General features: G+C 39.4%; 1 protein-coding gene across 3 annotated transcripts in view; it reads right to left on the bottom strand.

The window, feature by feature from the left end:
- PSTPIP2 (proline-serine-threonine phosphatase interacting protein 2) overlaps positions 1 to 13,715 on the bottom strand; it is a 92,221-nt gene that overhangs the window by 61,563 nt on the left and 16,943 nt on the right. The gene's annotated exons all lie outside the window — the stretch shown is intronic.

The raw sequence follows: 13,715 nt of genomic DNA, 5'->3' as shown, positions 1-13,715 counted from the left end.
AAAATCAAGCCTCAGTAAAGTTAAGAAAATTGAAATCATATCAGGCATCTATTCTGACCACAACGCTGTGAGATTAGAAATGAATTACAGGGAAAAAAACGTAAAAAACACAAACACATGGAGGCTAAACAATACGTTACTAAATAACCAAGAGATCACTGAAGAAATCAAAGAGGAAATCAAAAAATACCTAGAGACAAATGACAATGAAAACACGACGATCCAAAACCTATGGGACGCAGCAAAAGCAGTTCTAAGAGGGCAGTTTATAGCTATACAAGCCTACCTCAAGAAATAAGAAAAATCTCAAGTAGACAATCTAACCTTACACCTAAAGGAACTAGAGAAAGAAGAACAAACAAAACCCAAAGTTCATAGAAAGAAAGAAATCATAAAGATCAGAGCAGAAATAAATGAAATAGAAACAAAGAAAACAATAGCAAAGATCAATAAAACTAAAAGCTGGTTCTTTGAGAAGATAAATAAAATTGATAAACCATTAGCCAGACTCATCAAGAAAAAGAGGGAGAGGACTCAAATCAATAAAATCAGAAATGAAAAAGGAGAAGTTATAACAGACACCGCAGAAATACAAACCATTCTAAGAGACTACTACAAGCAACCCTAGGCCAATAAAATGGACAACCTGGAAGAAATGGACAAATTCTTTGAAAGGTAAAACCTTCCAGGACTGAACCAGGAAGAAATAGCAAATATGAACAGACCAATCACAAGTAATGAAATTGAAACTGTGATTAAAATCTTCCAACAAACAAAAGTCCAGGACCACATGGCTTCACAGGTGAATTCTATCAAGCATTTAGAGAAGAGCTAACACCCATCCTTCTCAAACTCTTCCAAAAAATTGCAGAGGAAGGAACACTCCCAAACTCATTCTATGAGGCCACCATCACCCTGATACCAAAACCAGACATAGATACTACAAAAAAAAACCATTACAGACCAATATCACTGATGAATATAGATGCAAAAATCTTCAACAAAATACTAGCAAACAGAATCCAACAACACATTAAAAGGATCATACACCATGATCAAGTGGGATTTATCCCAGGGATGCAAGGATTCTTCAATATGCGCAAACCAATCAATGTGATACACCATATTAACAAATTGAAGAATAAAAACCATATGATCATCGCAATAGATGCAGAAAAAGCTTTTGACAAAATTCAACACCCATTTATGTTAAAAACTCTCCAGAAAGTGGGCACAGAGGGAACCTACCTCAACATAGTAAAGGCCATATACGACAAACTCACAGCAAACATCATTCTCAATGGTGAAAAACTGAAAGCATTTCCTCTAAGATCAGGAACAAGATAAGGATGTCCACTCTCACCACTATTATTCAACATAGTTTTGGAAGTCCTAGCCACAGCAATCAGAGAAGAAAAAGAAATAAAAGGAATACAAATTGGAAAAGAAGAAGTAAAACTGTCACTGTTTGCAGAGGACATGATACTATACATAGAGAATCCTAAAAATGCCAGCAGAAAACTACTAGAGCTAATCAATGAATTTGGTAAACTTGCAGGATACAAAATTAATGCACAGAAACCTCTTGCATTCCTATACACTAATGATGAAAAATCTGAACGAGAAATTAAGGAAACACTCCCATTTACCATTGCAACAAAAAGAATAAAATACCTAGGAATAAACCTACCTAGGGAGACAAAAGACCTGTATGCAGAAAACTATAAGACACTGATGAAAGAAATTAAAGATGATACCAACAGATGGAGAGATATACCATGTTCTTGGATTGGAAGAATCAATATTGTGAAAATGACTATACTACCTAAAGCAATCTACAGATTCAATGCAATCCCTATCAAATTACCAGTGGCATTTTTTATGGAACTAGAACAAAAAATCTTAAAATTTGTATGGAGACACAAAAGACCCTGAATAGCCAAAGCAGTCTTGAGGGAAAAAAAACAGAGCTGGAGGAATCAGACTCCCTGACTTCAGACTATACTACAAAGCTACAGTAATCAAGACAATATGGTACTGGCACAAAAAGAGAAACATAGATCAATGGAACAAGATAGAAAGCCCAGAGATAAACCCACGCACCTATCGTCAACTAATCTATGACAAAGGAGGCAAGGCTATACAATGGAGAAAAGACAGTCTCTTCAATAAGTGGTGCTGGGAAAACTGGACAGCTACATGTAAAAGAATGAAATTAGAACACTCCCTAACACCATACACAAAAATAAACTCAAAATGGATTCGAGACCTAAATGTAAGACCGGACACTATAAAACTCTTAGAGGAAAACATAGGAAGAACACTCTTTGACATAAATCACAGCAAGATTTTTTTTGATCCACCTCCTAGAGTAATGGAAATAAAAACAAAAATAAACAAATGGGACCAAATGAAAATTCAAAGCTTTTGCACAGCAAAGGAAACCATAAACAAGACGAAAAGACAACACTCAGAATGGGAGAAAATATTTTCAAACGAATCAACAGACCGTGGATTAATCTCCAAAATATATAAACAGCTCATGCAGCTCAATATTAAAGAAACAAACAACCCAATCCAAAAATGGGCAGAAGACCTAAATAGACATTTCTCCAAAGAAGACATACAGATGGCCAAGAAGCACATGAAAAGCTGCTCAACATCACTAATTATTAGAGAAATGCAAATCAAAACTACAATGAGGTATCACCTCACACCAGTTAGAATGGCCATCATCAGAAAATCTACAAACAACAAATGCTGGAGAGGGTGTGGAGAAAAGGGAACCCTCTTGCACTGTTGGTGGGAATGTAAATTGATACAGCCACTACGGAGAACAGTATGGAGGTTCCTTAAAAAACTAAAAATAGAATTACCATATGATCCAGCAATCCCACTACTGGGCATATACCCAGAGAAAACCATAATTCAAAAAGACACATGCACCCCAATGTTCATTTCAGCACTCTTTACAATAGCCAGGTCATGGAAGCAACCTAAATGCCCATCGACAGAGGAATGGATAAAGAAGTTGTGGTACATATATACAATGGAATATTACTCAGCCATAAAAAGGAATGAAATTGGGTCATTTGTTGAGACGTGGATGGATCCAGAGACTGTCATACAGAGTGAAGTAAGTCAGAAATAGAAAAACAAATATCGTATATTAATGCATGTATGTGGACCCTAGAAAAATGGTACAGATGAACCAGTTTGCAGGGCAGAAGTTGAGACACAGATGTAGAGAACAAACGTATGGACACCAAGGGGGGAAAGCCGCAGCGGGGTGGGGATGGTGGTGTGATGAATTGGGAGATTGGGATTGACATGTATACACTGATGTGTATAAAACTGATGACTAATAAGAACCTGCTGTATAAAAAAATAAATAAAATAAAATTCAAAAATTAAAAAGAAAAAAAAAAGTAAGTTGAACTATATGTAGCATGATCCTATAAAAAAAAAGAATAACAATTAACAACATAAAGATAATTGAAAAAGTTAGAGAATATAAAATGCAGCAGAATAACAGCTAAAGTACTAATATCCCTAATATATAAATAATTCTTTAAAACTGATGGAAAAGAACCCAAAAATGGGCAAGAAATATGAACAGATGATTTACTTTGGGTGTATGTGTTCCTTAAATATATAGAAAAATATACAAGCTCACCCATAAAAAAGAGAAATGCAAATGAAAACAACTGAAATACCATTTCTCACCCATCAGAATGACAAAATTAACAAGTGTGACAACATATTGTGTTGACAAGACTGTGGGAAACAGCCACTCTCATATATTGCTGGTGAGAATGAAAATTGGTTCAAACTTTAGGAGAGGGAGTTCAACAATATCTAACCAAACCACATACGTATTTACCTTTTTCTTTTTTTTAAGATATTTTTTTTTGATGTGGACCATTTTTAAAGTCTTTACTGAATTTGTTACAATATTGCCTCTGTTCTATGTCTCAGTTTTTTGGCCTCGGGGCACGTGGGATCCTAGCTCTCGACTAGGGATGGAGCCCACACCCCCTGCATTGGAAGGCAAAGTCTTAACCACTGGACCACCAGGGAAGTCCCTGTGCTTACCTTTTGATCCAGCTACCCCACTTCTAGGAACGTACCCCTAAAGATACACCTCCAGCAAAACCAAAATACATATGCACGGGTTATTCACTGCAGTGCTGTTTGTAATTGGGAAATTTTGGAAACAACCTAAGTGCTCATATATAGGAGAGTGCTTGATAAAATATGGTACATCCACACAATGAAGTTCTATGCACCTATGAAAAAGAATGAGGAATATCTCTAAGAACAGATATAGCGTGATTTCCAGTCTATATTTTAAAGTGAAAAAAGCAAAGGGCAAGTTTTTACACCATAGAAATTGGCAAAGGCCGCAAATCCCAGTTTTTATCCACTGGAGACCCAGTTGTTAACCATTTACCAGCACACCACCTGAAGGGATTGGGAAATATAGCAAGCAGGGTAAGGCTAGAATAACCTTGTGACATTGGAATGGAATTGGAGGTATCATTATGCATATATGTATTTCGTTGCTCTGTCTGCTGAGAGAGCCTGGAAATCATGACATGAAGGGGCAATGAGCATAACTAGAGCACAAATCCTGGTTTCTAAATACTGTTCTCTACGAAAAGGAACCTGGGCTCTTTGGAGAAATGGAAGATTCCAGGACTGGGGCAAAGAAATGTCATATTAAGCCTGTGACATCTTGTGCCAGAAAGCATGGAAGTGCTCAAAGAATGATGGGGATATTTCAAAAGGACACAGGATCCAGGATAAGAGGATCCAGTTTAAAGGGGACCCCCACTGTCCAAATCTAGGACAATCTGAGCATCAAGATAAATTATTGTATAACAGTAACATAATCCATTGAACAAAATAAGAATCCATAAATCCATACTAACAGAGAAAGAGAGAGACAGAGAGGGACAGAGAGAGAGACAGAAAGAGAGAGAGAGGCTCTTCCTTACAGTAGAATACCAACTTTATTATGTAGATGGAATTAGAAAATCACCATACAAAGACTTGTACAGGAATGTTCACAGTAGCTTTCTTTGTAATAGCCAAAAACTGGAAATAACCCAAAAGTCCCTTAAAGGTCAATGAACATACAAACTGTGATATGTCCATAAAATGGAATACTACTCAGTAATAAAAAAAAAAGACTATTTACACACGGCAACATGGACGAATCTCAAAATAATTATGATAAATTAAGGCAAAAAAAGAGTACTTGTTGTGTTCCAATTATATAAATAATAGAAAATACAACGAACCTTCAGTGACAGAAAGCAGATCAGTGGTTGCCTGGAAGAGGACTGATGAGGTAGGAGGGATTTCAAAGGGGCATAAGGAAAGTTTGGGGGTGATGGATATGTTTACTATCCACTATGTTAGTTGTGGTGATAGTTTCATGGGTGGAACACACATGTCAAAACTTATTAAACTGTATACTTTAAACATTAGCAGTTTATTATATGTAAATTATTCTTCCATAAAATTGCTAATATTTGAAAATCACTATTTAGCAACCATCCTAAACAGTTGGTTAAGAGTAATAATTGATTCAGGAAAGAATAATCAATGGATGTTAAAACTAATGGATGAAAGTTTGAGCAAAGTGGTATGTTTACATATTTTCAAGGTATTTTCCTGTAATTACAAAGAGGAAAGCAGTAATTTTACAGTGGAGAAACCTAGAAAACACCACTGGAGTAGGCTGAATAATGACCCCCTAAAGATGTCCACAGCCTAATCCCCAAACCTGTGAGTATGTTTCCCTACGTGACAAAAAGGACTTTACAAGTGTGATTAAATTAAGGATCTTGAGATGCGGAGATTATCCTAGATTATCCAGGTGGGCCCAGTGTAATCACAGGGCTCATCATAAGAAGGAGGCAGGAGAGTCAGTCAGAAATGTGAAGAAAGGTGCAGAGGTCAGAGAGAGAGATTTGAAGCTGCTGTGCCGCTGGCTTGGAGGAAGGGACCACAGGCCAGGGAGTGCAGGCAGCCTCAAGAAGCTGCACAAGGCAGAGGCTCTAGAGCCTCCAGAGGGAACCAGCCTTGCTGACACCTCGATTTTAGCAAAGTGAAACTCATTTCAGGCTTCTGACCTCCAGAACTATAAGATCATAAATTTGTGCTGTTTTAAGCCTCTAAACTTGTGGTAATTTGCTACAGCAGCAACAGGAAACTAACACAACAACCTTCACCAAAGGGTCAAAGTTAACACAACCAGTAACAGGACACATAAATATCACATGCCCCTGATATTGAGAATAACACAGCATCACTTCTGTGTAGCTCATGCCAAAAACAGCTTGAATCTAATCATAAGGAAACAGGCAAACTCAAATTGAGGGACATTCTACCAAATAACTGTCCTATACTCTTCAAAAATGTCAGTCATAAAGAACAAAGACTGAGGAACTGTTCCAGATTAAAGAAGACTGAAGAGACTGGACTAAATGCAACACAGAATCCTGGATCAAAATAAATGTTTTCTTCTTTAGTTATAAGGACATTACTGGGACAATTTAAATAGGGTCTATATGTTAGCTAATAGTACTATATTATCATCATACTGTGATTATGCAGGAAAATATCCTTATATTAGGAAATATACAATGAAGTATTTGTGGATAAAGGGAGATCATGCCTGAAACTTTACTTTTAAATGGTTCAGAAAAAATAAATGTATGTGTATATATTTTATGTGTGGATAGATACACAAACATCTATATGTATGTGTGTGTACATATATATGTATATGTATGTGTGTGTGTATTTTATATATATACATACATATATAGAGAGAGAGAGACAGAGAGAGAGAGAAAACAAAGTATTAACATTTGAGGAATCCAAGTGAAAAGTAAATAGAAATTCCCTGTACAATTTTACAACTCTTCTGTAAATCTAAAATTCTCTTTCAAAGTTAAAAATTTCCCATAACAAAAGATACTCTAAACAAAGTAAAAAGACAAATGACAAATTGAGAAGAACAGAAATATTTATTTATTAATTTTTTTTATTTTATTTTTATGGCTGCGTCGGGTCTTAGTTGCGGCACGTGGGATCTTTTGTTGTGGTGTATGGGCTCTTCATTGCAGTGTGCGAGCTTCTCTCTAGTTGTGGCATGTGGGTTTTCTCTTCTCTAGTTGTGGCGCATAGGCTCCAGAGCTCGTGGGCTCTGTAGTTGTCGTGCAGGGGCTCCAGAGCACATGGGCTCTGTAGTTTGTGGCATGTGCGCTCTCTAGTTGAGGCGAGCGAGCTCAGTAGTTGTGGCACACGGGATTAGTTGCCCTGCGGCATGTAGGATCGTAGTTCCCTGACCAGGGATCGAACCCACGTCCCCTGCATTGGAAGGTGGATTCTTTACCACTGGGACCACCAAGGAAGTCGCAGAGTAGAGCAGAAATATTTAATCAAGGATTAATGTATACAATGAGCACCTAAAATCAATCATATAAAGACGAACAACCAATTTTTTTCAAATAGGTAAGAGATATAAACAGACAGTGCTCTTAAAAAGAAAAACAGGGACTTCCCTGGTGGTCCAGTGGCTAAGACTCTGCGCTCCCAATGCAGGGGGCCCAGGTTCAATCCCTGGTCGGGGAACTAGATCCCACATGCATGCCGCAACTAAGAAGTCTGCATGCTGTAACTAAAGATTCTGCATGCTGCAACGAAGATCCCGCACGCGGCAAGGAAGATCCTGTGTGCTGCAACTAAGACCCAGAGCAGCCAAATAAATAAATAAATAGATAGATAGATATTAGAATAAAGCAGAATTACACATAGAAACATAAGAAGATATTCACAATATATTGTTACAAGAAAACTGAAAGTTGAATATATGAGCCCATAATAGGTGGGCTTATACATGTTAAGAAAAATGTATAACTTCATTATATATAACAGCAAAGAGAAAAGTCTAGAAGCAGACATACCTCACATTTACTAGTGGCAACCTCTATTTCTGAACTGATTGGATTCCTATAACAAAATTGGACATAAAACTAGAAACAAGTTCATATTTTACTAAATACAGATTAATTCATATTATGCATGGTGAGATCATGGCTTTTTGAAAGATGATTATCCCTGTAAATTTAACATAGAAGGCATAAGATTTAGAAGATGTCAATGTTCAGAAAGTTGGCTGTCTGACATTACTCATCTAACCTTTAACATGATCCAAATCTTACACACATGTGCGTGCGCACACACAGACACACACACACACAACCCTCAGGGCCATGAGACATTTGACTTACAAATCCCCTGGGAGAGAAAATATGAGAATTGAAGATGGGTGTTTTAATTCATAGGGAACACCAGACCACCCCCAAGAGCACTGCTAATGTTAGTACGACGACTTTTCTAGTTAATAAAAATAACTTGAAGGTTTGTAGTTTACCCTGAGAGGTGCGTGAGTATACACATCACAGGATAAAAACTAGTGATGTGTCAGTGCCCAGAAATACAGACCCCAAAGTCCTCCTCCTGGTCCACGGCATTCCAGAGAATTCCCAGACATGCCCAGGACACTGCCCAGGCCTGGGAGGCAAGCAAGTACCAGGAAGAGGTTGCACCTGAAACCGAAAGTAGGTCCTCAAATATGGGAACAACAAACTCTAGCAGTCCCGCCAGGAAAGCCAAGAAAGCAAGCCAGTTCAAAAACCAAATGTACTGCCACTACTGCCAAAAGCAAATATATCCAGGAATCCAAAGTAGGTCAAACCCAGGGGAATGGCCACAGCGTTTCAGCCTTGGCGTGCTGGTGCATCAGAGGACATCTTAGAGCTCAAGTAATCTCCACCCTTTAACCAATGAAGACACTGAGGCCCAGTCATAACATTCTTTTCTTTTTTTAAAAAATAAATTTATTTATTTATTTTCGGCTGCGTTGGGTCTTCGTTGCTGCACGCGGGCTTTCTCTAGTTGCCACAAGCGGGGGCTACTCTTTGTTGCGGTGCGCGGGCTTCTCATTGCGGTGGCTTGTCTTGTTGCGGAGCACGGGCCCTAGGCACGCGGGCTTCAGTAGTTGTGGCGCACGGGCTCTAGAGCACAGGCTCAGTAGTTGTGGCTCATGGACTTAGTTGCTCCACGGCATGTGGGATCTTCCCGGACCAGGGCTCGAACCCGTGTCCCCTGCACTGGCAGGCGGATTCTTAACCACTGCGCCACCAGGGAAGCCCCCAACATTCTTAACACAAGTAGAAATACATAAATGCAAAAAGTGTTACTCAACCAGCAACATGCCAATAAATGCAATAATCTCCAAATTTGCACATCAGGCTGATTAACTTTGATCCTGAGGAATAATACAAAGTAATACATTTTTTTCATTCCAGAAATCACTCATCCTCTATGTCTCAGTGATTCAGCTTTCCCTGACCCCTGAAATATGTGACTCTTGCTTCTACTTGTTCCTACTGACTATAAAATAGACAATTTGGGTTGACCTTGAGGCTTTTTCAAAGTTTTAATTTAAATTTAGTTAAGTTGTAGGTTTAGTTTATTTTTAGTTTCAACACCGCCATTTCACTGAGGCCAGCCCAAGTTCAGTATATTTAGGGTTTTCTGTACTTCCTGTCCATGAAATTTGGGAATGAGAATGTTTTCATATTCAAATTTCAGATTTATGCGTGTATTAAATGTCAGGATTTTAGAAGCAAATAAAAAGTAGTTCTTCCAGTACATGTTCATCTGAGTCCACTGCCTTTTCTCCTTTTCTAACTCACTGATTTCCCATCCAGCTTGATCCAGTGAACATCTTGCATGAATTGGGAGCACAGAGGATATTCAGGCATATTAGATGTGAAACACATGTTAAAATGACATTCAGCTGAGCTGGATCTGACTCACTGAAACTAAATCTCAACTAAATCAAGTTTAAAACTTATGTCCATGCAAACCTACACACAAATGTTGATAGCAGCTTTACTTATAATTGCACAAAATTGGAAGCAACCAAGATGTCCTGCAATAATAGGTGAACGATAAACAAACTGTAGTACATGCATACTATGGAATATTATTTAGCGATAAGAAGAAATGAGCTATCCAGCCACAAGAAGACATAGGAGAATCTTAAATGCATATTGCTAAATGAAAGACGTCAGTCTGAAAAACCTACATACCATACGATTCCAACTATACGACATTCTGGAAAAAGCAAAACTATGGAGACAATAAAAAGGTTGGCGGTTACCTGGGGTTCAGGGGAGGCAAGGAAGGATGAACAGAGGATTTTTCAAGTTCGTGAAACTATTCTGATAATACTGTAATGGTGGATACATGGCATCACACATTTGTCAAAACCCATAGAAAACGAAGAGTGAACCTTAATGTAAAGTACGGACTTTAGCTAATAATATTCGTGCAGCAATTGTACACACTAATGCGAGATATTCAGGTGGACCCAACGTTAATCACAAGGGTCCTTAAAAGAGAGAAGCAGAGTGATGTGATTGCTGGCTTTAACAATAAAAGAGGGCCACTAGCCAAGAAATGAGAGCAGTCTCTAGACACAGGAAAAGGCAAGGAACAGATTTTCCTCTTGAGCCCCCAGAGGGAATGCAGCTCTGCAGACACCTCAACTTTAGCCCAGTGAGATTCCTGCCATCCAGAACTGTAAGATGATAAATTTGTGTTGTTTTAAGTCACTGAGTTTGTAGTAATTACTTGTAGCAGCAATAGGAAACTCATACACTCTACTTCCTTCACTGCTGTCACCAAGATCCTTAACTGTATGATATGTGTATTTGGCCACCACGGGATTCACAGACTAGAATATAAACTCCTAAAATCTCGTGTCATGTCTAGCACAGAGTCGGTTCTCAGTAAACACTCATTAAAGGCAAGATTTCTCACCCCAGCCCTAACAGGTATCATCATCCAGATGTTTCAGATGCAGACACAGAGACTCAGAGAGGTGACATCACTAGCCCAAAGTCACACAGCAATAGCATACATAGCCGAGCAGAGATTCAAAGCCACATTCACCCAGTGCCAAAACCTGTGCCACTGGGCCCTGAGGATAATACTGTGGAATTAGCCTCATGACAGAAGTACAGAGATCCCTGTGGGGGCACAGAGGAGGAGCACTGTCAGGGCTGGTAAGACCAGGCCTCACAGAAGGGGAGACATTCTGGAAGCCTTGAGGAGGAATTTTCTAGGTGGAAAAGCAGGGATGGAGGTGGTTATTTTTGTTTAGGTAATTTGAAATTTTTTTGTCCATTAAGTAAAATTTAGGACCCATGGGAATGGGAGAATAAGGAAAGAGGAAGTTTAAAATGTAGAAACCATTAACAGAAGCTGGTTTGGGGCAAGAGGTCCCTAGAACAAGCTCCCTCTGGGTGTAGGGCCTTGGGGCATATGGGTCTTTGAAGCAGACTTTCTTTCCCTTTCTTTCTCTGAACCTTGCAGGACGGGATGCCTGAACCTGTGCCGTCAGCTGACTACCCTGTCATAAGATAAAATCAGACTATTCCAAACTTTTGCTGCAATGTACACCTTTCTGCGTAAGCCCTTTTTTCATATTTGGAGTATTTCCTTAGGCTTGATTGTCAGGAGAGGAATTATGGTGCCAAAGCCTATGATTGTTAAGACTAATAACACATGCAGCCAAATTCTTTCCAAAAAACTCTACAGTGTTCCCTGTCACCAGCAATGGCTAGGAGTGCTCACCGCCCTGCATCTTCCCCAGAGGAAGGCACTGCACTTAACACACATTTTTTTTAACTTGCTAAATGTGATAGGTGAAAAATGTAACCTCAGTACTGTTTTAATTTGGATATTTTATTATTAGTGAGGTTGAACATTTTCCATATTTTTACAATATTTTCACTTTTAGATCTTCACTTATGAATTGGAAAGATCACTATTAAAACAGGACAAGGCCAAAAGGTGGAGAAAGCACACAGATAAACAAGTTTCTACTGCAAGGGACAACCTGATCTTTTTTGGCTGCATCTTTCTTGTTGGATAAGTACCTAACTGAGCCTTAGGTGGGCTTCCTCCCAAGCCTGGCCCTCCAGGAGACCCCTCTCCCACACCTTCCCCTCCTCCTTCTCTCTCTGCAGCAGAGATGTGCTCCATGGTCAGGAGCCCTTCTGTGAACCCACAGCTCCAGCAGCCATGGAGGGGCTGGGAGAACAGAGAATCCCGAGGCTGTGCTGGGTCCACTTTCTATGTCCTCACCAACATGAAGCTTGTAGCTGGTCAGGGATTTCCCATGGAGCCCCACGTATGTTCTCCCAGCTTCCCTCTCCCATCTCTCCCAGCCCACCCCAAGCCAGGGCCTCCCTTCTGCTGTGAACTGCCCTTTCCCAAAGTGCTTACCATTTCCAAAGGATCCCTTCTGCCAGGGAGGACCCATTCCAACTAGGGTGAGGCAAATAACGGCAGAACCATGCAAATACAAGTTTTCCTTTAAAATTTTGTTCATCGTGGGGTTTTTTGCATTAATTTTGATTTTTAAAAATACTGCTTTAAAGTATTATTTATCTTGATTCCTGAGGGTTTAGGGTTTTTTGGCATCCCCTTAAATGTTATGCCCAAGGCAAGTGCCTCACTCTAATCCTGGTCCTGCCTTCCTCCCACCAGCAGGGATGCCTCTGTCCAACCAGGACCTCCCTCAGTCACATTAAGGTGCAAAGAACTCAGCCACTACATTTCTTGGGTGGGGAGACTTAAAATTGTTTTAAATTTACAGAATATCTGATTATCCCACAGTGAACACACTAGCAAAAAAGAACATCAAAATCACCCATAATCTTGAAAACCAGAGATAACTTCCATTTACATGCTTTTAAAAAATAAAAAATGCTGAGTTGAGGGGAGGAGCAGCTTTATAATCTGCTGTTCCTTACAAGGATCATAAATATGCTTCTTCAACAGCTGTGTGGACCAGCTATACAAGTATATGTCTACTGCAAAAACCTCCAGAAAGTTACTCTATAACTTACCCCTGGAGGCTGGGATTTGAGGTGTGAGGGAAGGACTCTGATGTTTTATGTTTTGTTTTTTTGTTTTTTACTATATATGCACCTGTATTGTTTTGCTATTTTACAATGAGCATGTGTCACATTCTTACTTTTAAGAATACCAATAGAGGGACTTTCCTGGTGGTCCAGTGGTTAGGACTCCATGCTTCCAACGCAGGGGGTGTGGGTTTGATTCCTGGTTGGGGAACTAAGATTCCACGTACCACGTGGCAAGGCAAAAAAATTTTTTTTAATTTTTAAAAAATACCAACAGAAATTAAAAACAAATGACTCATTGTATCTGCCAACTGGTTCTCTGTTTGCAGGCCAGATGGCAAGGAGAGGTCATGGTGAGGGTCTTGTCCTTTCACCAGTGTGTATGGGAGCAGGAGGGGGTCTCCTCTGGACCTGAGTCCCCCCAGTCAGGTGGGGCCCCCTTCCCCTCTAAGGGGAAAGCCTTGGCCTTGGCACAGGCAGGTAATGAGGCCCCTTCCCTGCAGGCTGGTCCATGTCCCTCTGGGTTTGATACTTTTATTCTACGGCCTAAACAGGTGTACTTGTTCTTTTAACAATTTTTTTCTTGTTAAAAACCTTTTAATTCTTTATTTTAAAAGTTACACTTATTGTAGGAAAATGGAAAAGTACAGATAAACTTTTGAAAATAATTATATTTTTCATGTCACATGAAAT

The sequence above is a fragment of the Balaenoptera borealis genome (genome assembly GCF_965194805.1).
Source record: "Balaenoptera borealis genome assembly, chromosome: 14".
Lineage (NCBI taxonomy): Eukaryota > Metazoa > Chordata > Mammalia > Artiodactyla > Balaenopteridae > Balaenoptera > Balaenoptera borealis.
The sequence above is the reverse complement of the archived record's forward strand: the minus strand, read 5'-3'. Positions and strand labels throughout refer to the sequence as shown.